This window comes from Xylocopa sonorina, chromosome 1, assembly GCF_050948175.1.
Source record: "Xylocopa sonorina isolate GNS202 chromosome 1, iyXylSono1_principal, whole genome shotgun sequence".
Lineage (NCBI taxonomy): Eukaryota > Metazoa > Arthropoda > Insecta > Hymenoptera > Apidae > Xylocopa > Xylocopa sonorina.
Window position 1 is genome coordinate 16,420,370 of NC_135193.1, and position 19,124 is coordinate 16,439,493.

General features: G+C 51.4%; 1 protein-coding gene across 27 annotated transcripts in view; it reads left to right on the top strand.

The window, feature by feature from the left end:
- The window catches only part of Foxp (forkhead box transcription factor P), a 187,124-nt gene that overhangs the window by 35,396 nt on the left and 132,604 nt on the right, over positions 1 to 19,124 (top strand). For 9 of the 27 annotated variants that reach the window (XM_076909308.1, XM_076909290.1, XM_076909254.1 and 6 more), the window contains one exon: positions 19,007 to 19,060. The exons of the other annotated variants lie outside the window; for them this stretch is intronic. The gene's annotated coding sequence lies outside the window, so the exon portion shown is untranslated. The remainder of the gene's footprint in view (positions 1 to 19,006; positions 19,061 to 19,124) is intronic. 27 annotated transcript variants of the gene reach the window in all.

Sequence of the window (19,124 nt, forward strand, 5' to 3'; positions counted from 1 at the left end):
AAAAGTTTCGCGGGCCCGCTATACGCGATGGGAATTATTGTTCCACCGCGCTCTATAGATAGACCGGTGTTCTTGATTTATTATTTTTAGTACAGACGTCAGCATTATAGCCCTCCCGTAGGGTATAAAACGCGACGCAAGCCGTTCATTTCCTTTCTACGCTCGGTGTGTACCGAATGCTAAGTTTAGCGTGTACAGGCTGGCTTGACTTTAATAGTAAATGACACTCGGATGCGGTAGTTTACCGTGTTGTAACGATGACGATTTGTGACGTTGGCTCGCGATACTCGCGAGAACAATGAGCTTCTCGTCTGCCCGGTTTTATCTTTACAAACAAGCGCGTCGCGCTATTGTGCGCTCTGTCGCGACGATGGAAAGGAAATCTAACCAAGCGCGACTCCGATCCGCGGTCGTCGTTTCGATCGGCTCGGAAACGCCGCGCCGCCCAGCGTCTACGATCGTGCAAAACCTTGGCGAGCACTCAAACGCGTCGTTACAAATTTGCAACTGTTTCCCGTGTTCTCAAACGGTTATAAACGCAACATTGTACTCGAGGCGAAATGTCTGTAATTCACGTTTCAACGGGCCCGTTGCGAAAATTCTTCGGACAGATTTAACTCGCGTTTCATCCTCGCCTAAGCAACACGGCTGGCCGACTTCGAGATCCATTAAATTTGTTATCGATGCCCATTCGTCTGCTCGCGCACACACGGCCCGTTGTTTCGATCCCGTTTCACGTATTCGTACGTGTTCGATACACGCTGCGGCGCGACGCGATACCAGGCGAACAGTCTCGCGACAGAGGCGTCGTCGGAGCGCAGCGAAGGGTGCCGCGGTGGGTTCCGTCGACGCGAAGACCTTGTACCAAGGGGAGAGCAGCCCCGGGGAAAGGGTTAAGCGTGTCCGGTCGGGAAATAACTTTCTTACCTACTTACGCCTTCATCTCCTGGGGGCAACTAACTGCGAAACGTCTCGAAACTCTTCGCTTCCTATCGTATTGTGATGTCGTCGGAGGAAGGTGCCGCCTCTCGGGGGACGGGACGTTTCTTGTTTCGCCGTTCGACAGACCGCGACCTCGGTAAACTTCGCGGCGACGCCCGGAGGAGGGTACATTCCTGCTCAAAATTCAACCGCGACCGTCTCGAACCGGTCTCTCGATCGCGATACCGGTTCGCTCTTTTCTCGCGTCGCCTTCTCCTTCCCCCGCGTCCACCGTCGCGCCTCTTTATCGTACAATTAAAATTCAATTAACGTTCGATTACGGTTTCCGGTGGCGAGGCAATCTCGCCGAGATAACCGATATTACTTGTTCGGCGTGAACAAGGTAATTACGAATGTATCGCGTTGGATTCGCGATAACAGCCGCGCCACGGGCTGTTAAAGTACACGATCAAATGCGTAATAATTTTCTGAGCGGCTGAAAACGCGAGGCTAGGGTGTTGTGCACCGTCGCTGGAGAATTTCAACGAGGAGACAGAGGGGAGGGAGTAGAGTTCGATGCAGAAGTTAGCAGAGCGTGAAAGTCGTCGACGGCCACGGCGTTATATCGATAACCGGGCGGGTTTTCTTCTCGGTTACCGGTCTCGGTCCCCTGGCAGGGGATGGTGGAGACTCTGGGGTTCACGCGCGAGCTCTCTTCTAGCCACGCGGGACACGCAATCTTGCCGTGGTATTGGCCATTGTTTATTCGTACTTGCATGCGCACTTACGTGAATGCAAACGGACAACCGGGCGATATATAACGAACCGTATTTTCTAGCGTGTCGCGGCGACCAATATCTGACTGCATAAAGCACGAACGTGGCCGGACTGGGGGTGGAAAAGTAGCGCTGCGCTTAGTATTAAATCCGATAACGCTGTTCAAACGAAACTTATTCGTATCGGAGGGCCGTTCGCTTCACGTCGTGCGTCGAGTCGTGTCGTTTGCGCGTTGTCGCACGATTGGGACGCGAGCGCGCGCACCCCTCGCGCGGGGTTGTTTCGGACTTGGCGATTTTATGATTCGAGAAGAGGCGAACGCAACGCGCGACGAGAGTCCTAAGAATTTTCGCGTTTGATAATCGCCAGATCGAGACGGATGTGCCTCCTCCTCTTGTCTAAGAGCCAAGTTTACCGGGAATATCGACTGGGTTCGCAGGCTAGCCGCGTCTCCCTTGCTTACCCATGAATGTGACATAAACCAGGACAGACTGCGGTTGAATTATTGACGCGCTAAATATTTCATGCTTCTTCGTCCTGATGTCGTCTCGCAATTAACGGGATCGTTTCCCGACTAATTCCTGGCAAATCGAATTATCATTAGACGGGCTAACACGGTTTGTCCAATTCCGTTGATCCGTGTCAACAGTTTGAGCTATTTCTCGCGGACGGATTCGTTCGTTTCGCGTACCATCCAGATTAGGATCTTCGTCGAAGGATTTTCTTCTCTCGTTTTCTCTATTCTTTAGTCAGCCCGTTCCCGGTAGCAATTTGCGAGCATCCTCCTTCGAGGCCTGAAGTGTATTATCGTTACACTTCCTCGGACGTACGGGCGTGTATCTGAACCGTGCACACACATATTTCCTCGTAATCCGTGGCATTGCGTGTTTCGATAACGCGGCCAGCCAGTCGGCACGGTATTTTATGCTCTGGCACCTTCCCTCCGCGTCCAAGCTCTTCCTTTCAGCGGCGATATCTTCGGGCCTGCACTTAGGCGAAGGTGACCGCCCACGTGCCCGCGTGTAGAGCATGCCTTCTTCGACTCTCCAGCTTTTGCCCGGATCACGGTGACGCGCGAGATACACTCGTTTTTACTGTTATTACGCGACCCTTCTACACCGCCGCCGCCACACCGGTACCCAACGGTTCCCTCGTATCCTCGCGACTTTACAGGTACGATAAAATCGGTCCGATGATGAGCGGCACAATTAGCGACGCGTAAATACCGCGTCCACCTCCGGGGGAACGATGAAAATAGCGCGGCGGAGAGTTTACGCGAGCGATTATTTCGCGGCGTAACACCGTATTCGAAACGGTGTTTACCACGTTGTAACGAGACGGGCGTGGGTTCGCGCGATCGATGATAAAGGATATGATTATCTCGTAAAAGGCACGGGGATACGCCGCCACGGGCGTCGCGGGTGAATTGAAATTTCGTTTGAAACGCGATTCTACGTCGGAAACGGAGGGAGGGAAAAAAATCGGCGTAAAATAGGATGGTCCACGCGGTTCCTGCGCGTCACGGGGCTTTAAGATCGGACGGAGAATGGGGAACGGGAATGGAATGCACCGGATCAAAGGAATCGCACATTTTTAATGATGTAACATGATCGTTTGTAATATTTTATGCGTTATATAAATGAATAAAAATGATATATCCCCGTGGCCTGGCACGGTTTTATCGCGCTCGCGCGTGCGCGCACCTACCACGGCCCCGGTGTATTTAATCTGCGATACGGCATTCTACATACCAATTCTACCTACCAATAATGATGAATTCCTAGCGTTACTCGCGTTTGCCCGCCTGGTAATACGTATGTAACTAGCGTATAACATTAACCTTTGATGCACCGCGTTACAATCAATTAATTGCGCCTTTTAAAATTCTGATTATTATCGATGCGGCTCCCTCTCGAAATATTCATCTGGACGGCTATCAAAATTGCGTGAGAATTTATATTTCGCAGCAGACCCGGCCGCAACAGCAATTTTTGATAATTTACTAGCGTTATTTCGCCCGCTTTATATCACCGATGGGATGCCCCGAAAGCGTTAATAATCAAACAATTAAATTCACCGGAATTGTTGGAAGAATAACAGGGATACACACGCACACAGAGGCAGATATAAAAAGCCAAGGGGCGGGGGTGCGCCGAGATAAAGTATCGCGCTCGACTCCGTACAATTTTACCCTTCTAAACCCACTCTAATTCCATCGTTCTATGAATGCTCGTATCGATCGTAAACTCGACATGCTTGATATCTCTAAACGCGTATCAACCGGATTCGATTCGCGCGTCGCTCAATTCCTAATCCATAGAAAATTACGAGCAGCCGAGATCTCACGCCCTTTCTTCCCTCTCGCACTTATTCGAATCGCGATTACGTTTAATTTCCATCGATCATAAGCCTGTCTCTAATTCATTCGCGCGAGCCTTGATAATTAACTTTATTCATTGTTCCGGCGCGTGCACGGGTTTCACGTACCTCAGACAGGGGGGTAACGATATATCTCCGTCATTCACGTGTCCGCGGAACTTTCGTTTGTTTATACGCCGGTGTGGAAAATTCGCACACAGCCGAGGCCCGACAAATATTCGGTGTTCCGCATCGACTCATCGATCCGCTTTATCAGTCGCCTCCTAACCGCGATATTTCCCACGACCAATCATCTGGGAACTTTCGCTGCTCGCGATTCTGCTCGTTCTATTTCTCTCTCTCTCTCTCTCATTCCACCTCGCCATTTTTATCACCCCACCCCCATTCCCTCAGCATTTTGCCCCGTATCTAGCGGGTTGACTTCGTTCCAATTGGAGTACAAAACGTGGCCGATACCAGCAACCGGTATCCGAAGGCAACCGGCAACACGGAGGAACTAAATCGCTTACGAGTACACACGTCGCGCAAATGCACACCCTTACAACCCCTAATGCCAATGACCTGCTCGCTTATAGGCACAAAGTCCTAGCTATATCTGACCGTCTGTATGTTACCTATTCTTAGCACGAGGGACTCCATATGCATGGTACATGTACATATACGTATGTACGCGCCTCTTACATACGTGTCTTTGGTGTGGATCTTACATGGAGCCGCGTATACAGAGAACCAATAACGAACGTATTTCGTTTGAGAGCCGAGCGTGCTGTAAGCACGGGCTAAAAGATCAATCTGTTTTCGACTCCAAGATTCTATCCTTCGAGCCGTAACGCTCGAGATTAGCCGAACGAGAGATTGAATCTGAATCGAAATTACATTACCGCCGTAGACTAATAACCGCATGGAAGATTTGGTGAGATTATTATTATCGAACAGCGGGTCGACGGTAGCGGCCATATTTAGGCGCTGTTACGAAAGAGTTTTGCGGCTCATGAAAGATACTGGCGTGAGTTAAAGAAGCAGCAGGAAGAGAATCGTCAGGGCCATTTGATAAGCAACCGTGTTCATTATTGCACATTAGCCCAGTTATCGTCACGCCTTCCTCTGCTTAGTTCTTACCTCTATTTCGCTCTTCGTTCCGCCATGAGCGTTTTATCTAACGGCATTCTTGCGACACTGATACGTAGGTAGAAAAATGAGGGACGGTTATCTGTTCGCGAAACATTCGTGGAAGAAGTGTATTTCACCGCGAATATTTTTACGTAATTCGCGTGCTGTACTCTTATCCTTCGCTCGAGTCGCATCGAGCATCGCAAATCTATAAAGAATTCATTATACCAAACACTCGCATTGCTCCGTGGTGTGATTAAGGGTTGGTACCTACGAGCAAGAACAGCCGTGGAACAAGATTCTTACGACACTCGATAAGGTTACACACGCTTGCGTACCTACCTAAAAGGGTGGCGACAAGGGGAACATTGGCTGGGGCGAACGAGCTGAACACCAGGTTTAATGAAAACAATCCTAGTTTATAATCCACAATAAGTCTCCTGACACGAAGAGACTCGTAACGGCGCAACGAATTCTCTCACCTCGATTCGGTGGAGAGGTCGACACACACTCTCTCTCTCTCTCTCTCCCTCTCAACCAGTTCGACGTGCCTCGTAGGACTTCCAGGAGGAGCGAATTGGTGGGTAGGTACCGCGCGCGAGGGCAACGGCGGGGGTGAGAGTTTAACGCGAGCTCCAGAAAGGGTTGGAAAGCGAGAAGGGAGCGCGACGTGTAAGACGGAAGGTCTTAGCGGGCGCGAGTGAGAAGAGGAGAGGACAGCGAACGGGAGGACGACTGTCACGCGAAATGAGGTGCACGGTGGCGAAGAGACGGGACGAGGGGCGACCGAGGGTAGGCGGCGGAGAACCGAGAGCACGGTGCCCCCTTCTTCAGGGGCTATTAGCAGTTTAGCTTCTACAAAAGCCTTCTAATTGTACACGAAATTTGCTCGGTCTACCGTCGCTACCGCTCGACAATATACCTTCTCGCTACGACGGTGGAAAGAGCGGTGTATACGTCTCTGTATGCGAACGCCGACGGGGGTGGGTTTTAAGGTGGAAGGAAAGCGATACGACGGAAGGTGGTGGAATGAAGTCGGTTCATTTCTCCGACGTTTGTTAATTTGCCACGCGAGCACCTTGCGCGGGAAATTAGAAAAGTCCGAGTTGTTTCTCCGAACGATGAATATAAATATAGGGGTCTGCTCGTCTGGTCTAGCAGCCAGGACGGTGGAACCGAGATCGAGCTCCGGATAGGACGAGTCTGCACGGTCTTGGAATTTTCGCAGATTTATTCTCACGCTCGCTAACGAATTTCGGTTGGAGCGGCAGAGCCGGGTTGGGTTTGGGTAACGGGAAAGAGAAAAACGCGGAAACGCTCGAGATTTAACACTTTTTACCGCGGTGAACCGCGCGCGATTCCGCGCCGGTCATTACCATTAGCACAGGATCGAGAATCCGTGGAGAATAGTGGGTGAAAGAAAAGGCGGACTCCGGGATTCAGATTTTTCATTAAGGAGACGTCGACTCAGCTATCCGGGCCGCCCTCTCGGATATAAGGGGGAGAGAGTGTGGACGGGACCCGAGCGGGCGATGGCAAGAAGGGGACGGATGGCAGAGGACGGCTGCAGACTCGCGGTATAATATGGTGGATTAATACGCGCAAAATCTGCCACCTAAAAGTTATTAATGACTGCCACGCCGGTGGCTCGCCGTGCGACGCGTCAAAGATTTTATAAAGGAGGGGTTTTCACCCTCCCTTTCTTCGTGCCACCCACCCACCGTGACGCGTCCATTCCTCAAGGGCGTTGAAAGGAAAGATTCCGGAGGGCCAAACGTCTCCGCTAGTTTCCGCTGTGCGCGTTCTTGCGAGCTTCGCCGCATTCTTTCTTACGCCTATTTCTCCTAGAAAGGGAGAAACTCTCGCCGCAACCCTTTCCAAATATCCGACGGTAATATTCAATCGGTCGGTGCGACATCGCTGGAACGTGTCGTCGTCCCGGCAAATTCCCAAACGAATCGAAAAACGTCCGAAGCCAACCACCCCCCCATAAAGACGATCGAACGCGGACGCGGTGGGATCGATGGGGGGCGGAGGAGGGCGGGGGAGAGGAAAAAAAGTTGGAGCACGTTACAGAAACGATACCGGACGAGGAGTCGCATCGGCGAAGTAGGATTTGCAAGGGGTTGCCGAAGGGGTCGAAACAGGGGACGTGCAGATTTGAACAAGAGCTCGGTTGCTATGCAAATTGGAAAGATAATAATCGATTGTCGGAGGATGGTTGCGTTGATGGGCTCGCGGATGAGCCCAGCACCACCTCCCCACCTGGAAAACACGCTCACACCCTCGAGCCCCCCTCTTTTTCGCTACCCCTTCCGTCCTCGTATCGCCCATCCCGATCTCCCTCAAGGGAAATTATATAGTCTGCCCTCGACGTGGTCCCATAGACCGTCAAATACCTTACCTGTCCCGTCTGCATTCATTCCCTTCCGTGTCTCGCCCCTACGTCGCTCTCTCCGCGGACCCGACCGATGGACGCTGCGAATTTTTCGGACATCTTCGCGTCGAACCCGATCGGGATGGCAGGTGCGATTGAAACGCGACTGGTCGCTTTTTTTTTCTCTCTTCACGCCTGCACTTCGACAGCAGGGGAAGGTGGGATACTTAGTTTCTGGATACGAGGAGATTATGGATTCGGAGGGATCGTTCAGCGTGCTTGTTTTTCATCGGCTCGATGGAAATTCATTCTCCCGCGGCACGATGACTAATGGTGTTTGTATATTTTTAAATTCATCGGCATAATGAACGGGCCTGTAATCGAATCGGCGGAATCAGGGGGGCGGTGAGGCTCGCCTGTGAAGGAGAGCGTCTGCTAATTGAAGAAAAGCTCGGCGCGCATCAATCATCGGAGTGAAAGATCGCGTTGGAAACGGGGCGACCCTTCGTTTCTTTTTTCCCAAGAGCGTTACCGTTGACCCGATTCCGCGTTTCCTCCCTGGCGAACTTGCGAAATAACGGGAGAGGGCACGCGTGGCTCGTTTAATTGTAATGAAGCCACAATCATGAGCTATAAATTCCGCGCGGAGGCGAGAGGGAGGGAGAGAGAAAAAAAACGAAAGGAAACAAGCGAGTGACAGGGGCGAGGATGGAGGTTGGCGTTAAGTAGTTAATACTTGACGGCGTTGCATCGCGCGGTGGGAATCGGAATAAAAATCCTTAACGAAACATAACATCTCGCGGCATAAATTAAGCTCCGGCTGGAGCGGGTAAGCGCGAACGAAGGAGGAGAGGAGTGCGCTTGTAAAAGTGGACGCCAAACGAGCGGCGAAGGTCAGGGAGAAGAGAACACGCGCGTTCGTACAAACGAAAGCGAAAGGGGGGACAACGAAGGGATGGGAACGAGAGAGAGAGAGAGAGAGAGAGAGAGAGAGAGAGAGAGAGAGAGAGACGGCGAGATGGAGTGGAAAAAGCGTAGGGTGAGGAAGAATGAGAGTTTCGTGTTTGCGCATATTCCTCGCAATATTCTCTGTTTATCTCTATTGCCCCTTGTTTATCCAGTGTCCGTCCGTCCGTCCTTCTATTTTCGTTTTTCCTTTTTCCTCCGGCTCGGGTCTTTGCGTGGCCTGGCTGTCGTTGCCCGTCGTCTCTGTCCTGCTCCTCCGCGGACCCAGGTACGACACTCCACCTATCTGTCTGTCCCTGTTTCTTGCTCGCGCCACCTTCTATATATTCCAACCAGTGTTTACGTTCGAGATAAAGCGAGGAACAAACAGCGGGCAACGGGCTCTCATGGTCACCGTACAGTCTGTCATAGCATCGTCTAATGCGGCCGAGAAATCGAGGGAACGCTCGTTTCGTTGCCTCGACGCGACATTTCTCCGCTCCACGCGAGATCGCTTCTCGGATCCGCGACACCGATCTTTTAGCAGAGACGCGAGCTCTTCGCGAGGCGAAACGTTTTTAATTGATAAGTTTGCGAGATCGGCGGGTTTCGACGGTATTTTCATCGAAGGATGTACCGAATCGACTTTCTTCCGGTTCCATCGGCGCCATTGTTAAGGGTCGACGACGTATTTTCGATGGGGCGCGCGTTTCGGAGTATCGCGCGGAACATTTGCCTCGTGGGTGTAATGGAAAAACACCGGAGCGCGCGGACTCGCTACGAATCAGTATATATTATACTAGAACAAATATTTTGTACGTTGAACGACGGTGGCCGGATGTGTAATTTCGACGCATCTGTACCTGCGTCACGCGATCCGCCTTGTTATTCTCTATACGTTCACTCGGATCCATCGGCGAGCGGGTGAAAAACGGGGGGACGAGAAAAAGACAAAGAGAAGGACGGGACGCTAAACGAGAGTCAGAGGTAGAGGGCAGGGTCTTTAGATAGGAGGAAATCTAAAAAGAGAGAAAGGAACCGGGCTGGTACAACGCGCACGTTACAACGATTGTTTCGCTCCGCCTGGGGAGGCGGACGCGATACGATAAAATCGATCCTACCGATCGGACTATCGATCTCGTAAACAACCGGAGCCTTTCGCGGCTCGTATCGCGAAGAAAAGCCGCCAATGAAGCCCCGCAGCATGTTGATCCAATGCATTTACAATAACGACGTTGTTTATCTGTCGGACGACAAACGACTGGCTGTTCCACCCTCGTCGCCGCTACCAGCCCCTCGCGTTACCCCTTCGTCCCTCGCTCCTTCTCTTTCTTGCACGCTCTATTTCTCTCTGCTACCCCGCGTTCTTCCTCCTTCGCCGTATCAACGTCGACCTCCTCCACTTTACCCCATTCATCTCCGTCTCTATCGCCACTCTCCGTCCGTTCCATGTATATACAATCGTCGTTATATATTAAACGCGTGGCAACCTATACGAGGCTTCGACGCGCCAGCCAAGTGTACACGATGCACACGATGTCGGCCGCGTGGGGTCTAGATAGCGGCTTTGTTTATTCGACCAGTGGCCGGCCGTTCATCGAACTTTCAATGGCAGTGCATTTCAGGATACAATTTAGGCCGCGACCGTAGAAGGTGTCCCAGGCGTCTCCGTTCAGCAGGACTCGTCGCGAACGTAAACGGGACGAAAATAGTGTCGCGCGTCCAATTATCGACGTTCAGAACGACGTGGGCGAAACGAGGGAAAACCTGGTAACAGAGCCGCCGCGGCGGCGGTAGCTTTCTCGGCGCAATAGGGGTCGCAGGGGATCAGGGAAATGCAAAAGGTTACTAAGAGCTAGGGAACTTGTAGCGAACACATTGAAGATTCGCAAACACACACGGACGCGCGTCCATAGACATTCCACCAAGCCGGCAAGCTCTCTCATACTCTGGGGCAAGTATCGTCTGGCTAATGTAAAAAACATGGCTGCACACAACGTGTTGTGTGTTGCTTACATTGCGACTCGCCTTATTCCCGTAGGGTTAAAGCAGGGGGGGTCAGGCTGTAGGAGGCTGCCGGAGTACGGGGGTGGGGGGCTGAATGATACCATGGGGTTAGCATTGTTTTGTGCGACGGCCACTCAGACTCCTCATCAAAAGGGCTGCTAATGTCGGTGCACGTCTACTGACGTCAATAACGCATGAGGCCAAATTGAAAAATTATCACACCAAAGCGAGGACCGTTGAAAACCGTTGTGTGTTTGGAGAGAGGGTGGTCAACGGCCAAAGATCGCCGTTAGTTACACGACGGCCAGACAGCCTAATTCCGGTACCGACGTCGCTAACTCGAACCACCAGTCTTTTGCCTGCGAACGAAACGATTCTACGAATTCACACGTAACCATTTTATACCTGAATTTCGATACAAATTATATTTCAATCGCGAGTAGGATCTCTCTCGCACTGATCGATGGCACGCGTTCCGTCGCGACATTCGCGCGAGCGATACCCCAACGAGCGCGATCGCGTTGGCGAAACGGCCAAGCAACGACTGCACCAGCCAGTGTGTTGGTGCAACGATGCGTCGGAGAGAAGCTACTTTACGAGGGTGGCAGGTCTGATCGTCGGGTTCTCCACCCGCTTTCTTGCCGGCGAATAATTAGAGCCGATAAGTCACAGCGCAACACCCTGTACCGCGGGGATGAGGCACGCCAGTGAGACGAGGGAGCCGGATTCGGGTGGGTGGGCGCGGGCTCTAGGCGAAGTTGAAAGTTAGAATCGCGAACGGTGGGCAGGGGCTTGGAAATCGCGTGCCGATGCCCCATTACACGGACAGACTTAGCTTCACCCATAGTCGCGGTTCCTACTTTCGACTTGCAAGGGTGAAAATCAGCCAGCACCCTCCTATGCCTCTCCCTCCTAGCCCTCTCCGCCATACACCTTTCACAGCAACGGCCCCAGCTATCCTTTCGCCCGTCCAATACGGCATTGCCGTCGCCGCGGCTGTTACTATTTAGGGTAATTTCGCTTTCCGATAACCGTTATGCAAGAGCACACGTTTCGACGTCGCCTATCGATCGACTCGATCGTCTGCCACTCGTTTTCAATCGTTTCCTTCGAGAAGACGCAAGGCCGTGGCTGAATAATAACGCGCGACTGCCATCGGGTCGTCCGTTAAGTAGGTCTTCCCGGTTTTAGTCAGACTGTCCGTTAGTCGAGCGGATTTACAAGCCGGCCAAGCGTATGGCACGCATCGTTTTAAAGGTTCCGCATGGCAGATGCTCGTCGATACTTTTGCAGTATGAGTATAAATAGGTTTGTTGTCGCGTTTGAAGTTGTTATTGAGGCTCTCGGTAGTTGGAATCATTTATGAGGTAGTATAGATAGCTCAGGTAAAGTGCATATTTTACGCGCGCGGAAATAGAAAGCGTACAAATTTAATCGATGCAGAGACTGTAGAGACCAACTTCTTTAATTGCGAGCGTCTTCTTTTCTTTTTTTTTTTTTTTTTTGCACCAACGATCGAGGTAAAAGGTGAAAGAAATCTCGAAGAAAGTTCTCAATAGAGATTCCAAGGTTTCCAGCGTGCATTTCAACTGTTCGAAATTGGATCTATCGGGATCTATCGCGAGGATTGTTTAGCAGCGAGGGAACCTGTTGATCGCGCATTAGAAATGCGTCCGCGACAATCGTCCGTTTCGACTCGAATATTTTGCCAGCCGTTTCATCTGGCGAGCTTTATCGTCGGATTTAAATTTCCAATGCTAATGCGAAAACGCGCGCGCTCGGTTACGTATAATACGAATAGATACCGATGCTAAGCGTCAATACAGCGTCATTAGCCGTTGTTCGCACTTTCGGAAAATTTTCCGATAATATTCAAATGATCCGGCCCCGCTTTAGAACGCGTCAGCAATGACTCACTTTTCTTTCAACGGAAAACAATGTAGATGTTAGAGGTGGCCGCGATGCACATAAATTGTGACACAGCGTATTTCAGGTGTTATAACCCATCTCTGCGTCGATACACGATTGCAGCGTACTGGAATACAAACCCATTAAGAATTGAAATGTCATTCTTGGCCGTAGCGTAATCAATAATTTGCCCGATCGGCAGAACGTCTCCCGATACGTACGTCGTGTCTAGCGCTGGCACTGAACTAGAAAGGAAAAAAAAACCGGACATTTATTGCCACCGACAGTCGACGTCGGTGTTCCAAGATTTTTGCCGTGCGAACGCGCGTCACCATCTCCGCGTATTTTATCTACGCAGCCGGACAATAGACAACCGTGAAAGGAGTTTTTTCTGCTTTTTTTTCTGCCAACGGCATTTTTAACATCCCGCGTGGGGGGCTACCGCGACGATGAACGCGCGTGGAGAAAAGCTCGAAAACGCTTGACCACGTGCCGGACACGGATGAGTTATTTTGATATCGGGACTTTATACCCCATTAGGTCCGGTTGACGATTATTTTGGTAGCGGGGCAGGACAATACCTTGACAATACTCTGACCGTTGATTTCGTTCGACCCTGGCACCTCCTCCTCCGCTCCCCTTTTCCTGCGGTCGTCGGTCCGTGTTCTCTCCACCCTTCTGCGGCTATCGGGTGTTTTTCAGCCCGTTCTTTTCTCCCGCCCGTTCTGGGAAGCTGATTACGTCAATTGTTCGATTTTACTCGAGTCGCAAAGCGGCGCGAGAATATCTTGGTTGGGGCCAGAAATTCCGCAACAGGAAGCAGGTATTTCTATAAACGTCCCTTTTTGAAGCAACCGTAACAGCGACAACACACGCGGCGAACTCGCGCCGCGTCCGGGGTGGTCAACAAGGGGTGGCAGTTTTCCGCGACGAAAAGGGTGCTCAGGCGAATTGAACTAACAAGGTCCCTAAGGGCAGTTTACGCCCGATACCCCGGTAAACTCTAAACTGTCGAGAAACGATCGTTCAGGAAAATACTTTATCCGAACCCGGTTCGGTCCCGTCTTTAACGAAATCGCGCGATAAACACGTCCGGCGCGTTCTAAAAAAGGAAACCGTGCCAATAAAAATAGATCGGATACGCGGGCAAATTTATACTTTCCTCTTTTTTCCCTTCTCCATCCTCTGCTCGGTGCGGTTCCCAGCGCGGACGAAACGACGATTCCCCGGTTATAAATCCACGTCGCGGCGAACGCTCGAGAAACTAACTAGGAACTAGCTCGAGCCGAGTCGCTCGCATCTTGTACGCATTATTGGCGTGAACGTTTTGGCAGGGGTCTGCGGAAGTACCTTGACTTTGATCAACTTGCCCCGAAGTCCTTCACTCGTGCTCGACAGTTCTTACATAGCTGGTTTAGGGTATTGTTTGCCCGCAGAGCGCCGATGAGAAATGGAAGGCATAGATCCTGGTGCCGCATCTCAAGTAGGCACGTCTCATGCTGGCTAGCAGTGACCATTTGTTAAAGTCCACTTTCGCCGCCACCTGTCTCCCATCGGTTAGGAAAACAGCTCATAACACCGTCCGCTGCGCGGCACGATCGTTGCCGGTTTTTTTCTCTTCGTCGTTTTTCCCAACCCCGCCGTTCCCCACGTTGAAACGCCCGGCGGGGGCGTGAAGACCGCGTCTTGCGGATAAAATGTCGATGTCGTTAAGTCCAATAGCTGCCACGAAGATAGCCCCGTATCTCTCCGGGCGTACCGTGTATTCTATATTTAAAGTATCGCCGGCGCGGTGCTCGCGAGCCGGCTGTTTATACGCTGTTTCGATATGTGCAACGTTAACCAATTCTCTGTTTACGCGAATGTTGCCGGTGAAACGAGCGTGTCCCGCGCTCTGTGTATTTGGTCGGGAAGAAAATATTGCCCAGGGGACGAATAAATTACCGATGCACGCGAAGGAAATGCAAACACCGCAACAAGTGCGTTCACTTATTTTCTCGCATAATTTAGAGACGTCCGACTCAAGGGGGATGTAATTCGCGTTCCGTCGCACGATAATCGGGTCGCGTCTGTGCGACGTTTCGTGATCTTTTGCCGATTCGAACGAGATCGAGCCGCGAGATGCGAGCCAGTCGAGGCAAAGTTCGCTCGCGGGATCGATTCGCGTCCGCTGTCAATTTTCGGTCGTCGAATCAATTGTCGCGAAAGTATCGCGCGGAACGGTATCGGAATATCGTTTATGCGTCTCTCTAAATCACGCACTTCGTATCGGCGCTTGTTGAACTCGGTTGCATTCCTATCGCGCTATGCAACGTAACATGAATTTGCCGGCATTCGCGATATATAATCACAAATTAATTACCCGGGCTTTATTGAAGTTCGCGTGCGGGTTTTTGAAAACTTTGGAAAATTACCGAAGATCGATTCGGAATTGGAATTCTGCAATACGCGCGTTTATGAGTACGCGCGGCAACCAGTACGATATATACATATGTATATATTTAATATACAACTGGGATAAATTATTACGCGTTCCAAAGACAAACAATTTTGGCAGTCGCTATCGTCGTGATCTGTAAACTGAAAAATAACGATAAATTAAGACAAGCAAAGTGTAGAATGATATTGAATTAATTAAAACGCGCGACGGTTGTAAGGGATCTCGATTGGTGCTCGCTGGTTGCCAGGAAATATAACGCGACTATAGCAGCTGTCCCTGGTATATTGATATGTAGCATACATCTTGGGTTTATAGGGTTATTAAGGACTTCATCCGTGTCTCATGGCAGGATTACTACGTTATTATCCTTTGGTAAGTGGCAGGTTGGTCGGTCGGCTGGTTAGTTGGTCCCTTGTAAGGAAGGCCAAACATCGTCTCCTCCTTTACTCGGCCCCTCGAGCCAGCGGCGGACTAGTAAGACATTCGCCTCCCTCCAAAATCGTCTCGTGGAATGGGACCCAGTTGCGAGTTTGACCCTCGTAATTAATTTATAACCGGCGTTCTTGTTGCGAAGCCGGTTGGGTAAGCAGAGAGTGGCTGACCTCGTACGGTGCAGTTCTACTCGAGTTTTGGCCAATTAACGATACCGCTCGAAAACAAACTTATTCCCGCTTTCACGCGTAATCAACCCTTCTCTCGCTTCCGTTCTCCCTCCGTCGTTTCCCGCCTCTTACTCGTTTCCACCAGTCTTGCTTCAATTTTATCGCGGGAGATCGTGGTTACAATTTCATCCGAGCATTCTACGGGGATTCACGATCTCTCGATTGTTATACGATATCTCTGCTGGTTCGAAAGCGTCGTAAAATCTTAGCTGCGCCGCGATACTTTGATCGTTAACACGTAGGAGAAGTACAGCTCGCTTTGGGGCGAGGCATTACGCGCGCGAAAGTCTCGCCGTATCCCGCGAGATTCCTCTAATGCCTTCCAACTCTGACTGCACTCGGCACACACGCATCTCTCTCTCTCTCTCTCTCTCTCTCTCTCCCGCTATCAGTACTTATTATAGACCTAACACAAATTCGACATGAGGTTGAGGGAATTGTTGGAAGGTGGTCGAATGGAGGGAGACAGGGGTGGAGGAATCCATAGATCGCGAGGCTAACAATCAGCCGTAAATTATGGTCTCAATATCCATTGTGTACCCTCCTTGCTCTCGAACGAGCCTAACCCCAGAGTCTAAGGCCAAGACTACCCACACCCCCCTTAGCAGGCACAACGGTGGTAACGCAGCGAGAGAGGGTCGGTCGGCTCTCTCACGGCCCAACTGAACCAAGAGATATGTATATTAATGGGGCAATCTTACATAGTTTTGTTTACCTTGCCATTCTCTTAGTACGTATACAATTACTATCCCTAGCCCCTACGGTATGCTTAGTACAAGGGCTGGCTGCCTCCTCCTTGGTTTCTCTACTGGCGTGTCTCGCCTCCTCGCCACTCTAGGAAACTATCGGCCGTGTATGCGCGTTCGGAACAATTAATTGCCGGCGACCAACTTGCTGCCGCGATATTTCACATTTCCCGCTCTTTATTCCCTTTTGTACCAGGGGATATCGAAACAATCCCGCGGACCCGTTTAGCGATCGACGAGGTAAACGTTATATCGGCTGAATCGGTGATTTCCTCGAAAGATGCGTGTAAAAACATGTACAGGGCAATATTGACGGAAGAGAGAGGGGGGAGAGAGAGAGAGAAGGGTCTCGATAAAAGCGGGTTCCGTTCTTGAAGGGTTTAAACGGAAGCGGGTCGATGGAAATCCCATTCTACACGGCACAGGGCTTTCAGCAAAGAAAATATTGTCCGCGATGCGAGCGATAGTGAAGCGGGACTTTTCCACCTTTCGTTCACCCCCTCTTTTAATTCCGTACGTGGCTGAGCGCGAGCGGCTTTGTAGCGGAATGTACATTTCTCTCGCTGAACAACCTCATTTGTGTAATCCCCGAAGCTGCGACAACAAACTGTCTGAGGGTGCTCGAGGGGGCTGGGGGGTGTGAGCACGACATTAACGTACTTTGTAGTTGAACTCTCTGTGGCAGTTACCGCCATCGTCTCCCTTTTCTGTCTATCTCTTTCCGCGTCTCCTGACCTGTCTCTTCTCCATCCTTCATTCACCTCCGCTGCCCCCCCCCCCCCTCTCACCGCCACGCGCCATCGCACCGTTTCGCCCCTCGCGTTCACTTTTCTCTCCCGCGGCTTCATCGTCCTGGATGAAATTGCAATTGTAATAGCAATTATCTTATTTCTACTATTGCTTCTTTGTACTTCGATTCGCGACATACGGTGTTGGCGGTGATGCGAATCGGGGAGAGGAGCAACGGTGGACCAGCCGGGGAGGTAAAAACCAGAACCGGCCGTGGACGGGGTGGAAAAGATCGCGAATGGAATTAAACGTTGGCGGGATGGTCGTGACGCAATTTAAGTCGTGTGGCCGTTTACTGGAGCGGAATGACGAGTCTTTTAGCTGAATATTGCCAGCGTGAGTTACAACCGACCGTACCCTCCCTCTCTCCCCCGCCTCCTCCGCGACCCCTTCGTTCTCTCTTTCTCCGCGGTATTGTTGCATTTTACATTCGACAATTATTAACCGGACCACGCGGCGCTTTTTCTAGCAAAGGGCCTGCAAATTGATTCAGCGCGGAGCGTGTGTACGTGCCGTTGCGTCCGTACGTTCTACCCGAACCGTATATCGCTGGATAACCTTCGTTCCAATCTGGCCGCAAAATTGAAAGGAAACGAAAGGTTGAAACTGCATAAAGCCGGCTCGCTCGGCGAGATACACGCGGTAGCCGCGATTTTAATCGTTGACCCTGGTTAACGGTTACAACGCCGGAACCGGCCCCCGGCGGAACGCGGAGAGGCAAATTGCAGGAACAATCCGGGCGGGAGAGGGCCAATTTGAAGGAGGCACGACCGAAAAGCCTGCATTGCGACGTTCCGCCGTTCGGCTGGAACGACGAAGATAGGCCGTGCTCGCGAGAAGGGGGCTCGGTTTACCGAACGCGGGGAACGGCGAAGAAGAATCGTTTCATTGCAATGCAAGACGGGCGAAAGAGAGGAACGGCGGTGTCGATCGACAGAATCGTAGGAACGGCGGCGGTCTCCGCTCACGCTATACTGGTAATACGAGGCCAGCTGAAATTCGTTCGAAGTAATCAATATTACAGGCTCGTGAAGATATATGCGAGAGAATGTGCGCAAACATTGTACACACGTGCATTGTAACACGGCATCAGGGGGAAGGAGGTTCAGGGTGTAAGAAGGGTGTAACAGGGCCGGGAAGAGGGAGCGGGGAGTACAGGGGGTACCGGATAGGAGGTAGAAGAGTGGCAGAGGGGTAGAGGGTGAAGAAGGGGTTGAAGGGGGCAGCGAGGTTCATACAGCGAGGGCTCCAGCCCGCGGAGGTGAACTGGGGGAAGGAAAGGGGTGGACAGCCGGACAAACAAAACCCTTGCTGCTTCATTTCTGCCCGTCTGGCCAGACACCGACCCTTTATACGCGCGCGCTTCCGTCCTACGCCCGGCTCGTTCATTCCCTTCCTCCTCGACCAGTCCCCCGGAACCCCTCAATGCTTCGTCGAGTTGTACTTTCAGTACGTTACTTTTCGAGTTCGTTAATTAACGGCACCGTCGCCTCATTGGCGGGCTCGCGTCCAGTCGAAGGATACGTCGGAATGGCTTTCGACTCGAGCCGCGAGGCACCCCAAATCGCGAGCACATTGTCTTCGCCCGACGGAATTCCAGCCCCGCGGACGATCCGTCGAAGATACGACTCGATATACGGGCCTTCGTATAATACGGTCTGAGAACGATACGAGCAGCCTTACGATGATACGTGGAAGAAATACGGCGAGCTCGTAAATTAAGACGTAACCAGCGATACCGATTTATCGCCGCTCGCAGCGGTAATCAGAGTCGCACGCGGCAGTTTGCGTTTCTTCGTAGGGATTGAACCGAAACGGGGGGCCCTGATCGACCATTTAAATTGTCTTCCTCGTATATCAATCAGTCACTTTCATTGCAACCTTCCATTCACTGCTCTCTGGCTTTCTGCTCCATATTAACACGTGCGACTTATTTCTGTTCCAGGTCAGTGGTGTATACTTCCCAGGCTTCTGAGACAGAGTGACATGGCTTGTTAATGTGAGTTGAATGATTTCTTTTGTACGCGACGCGCGACTTTTCTTTCAGTTCTTCCTCGCCAAAG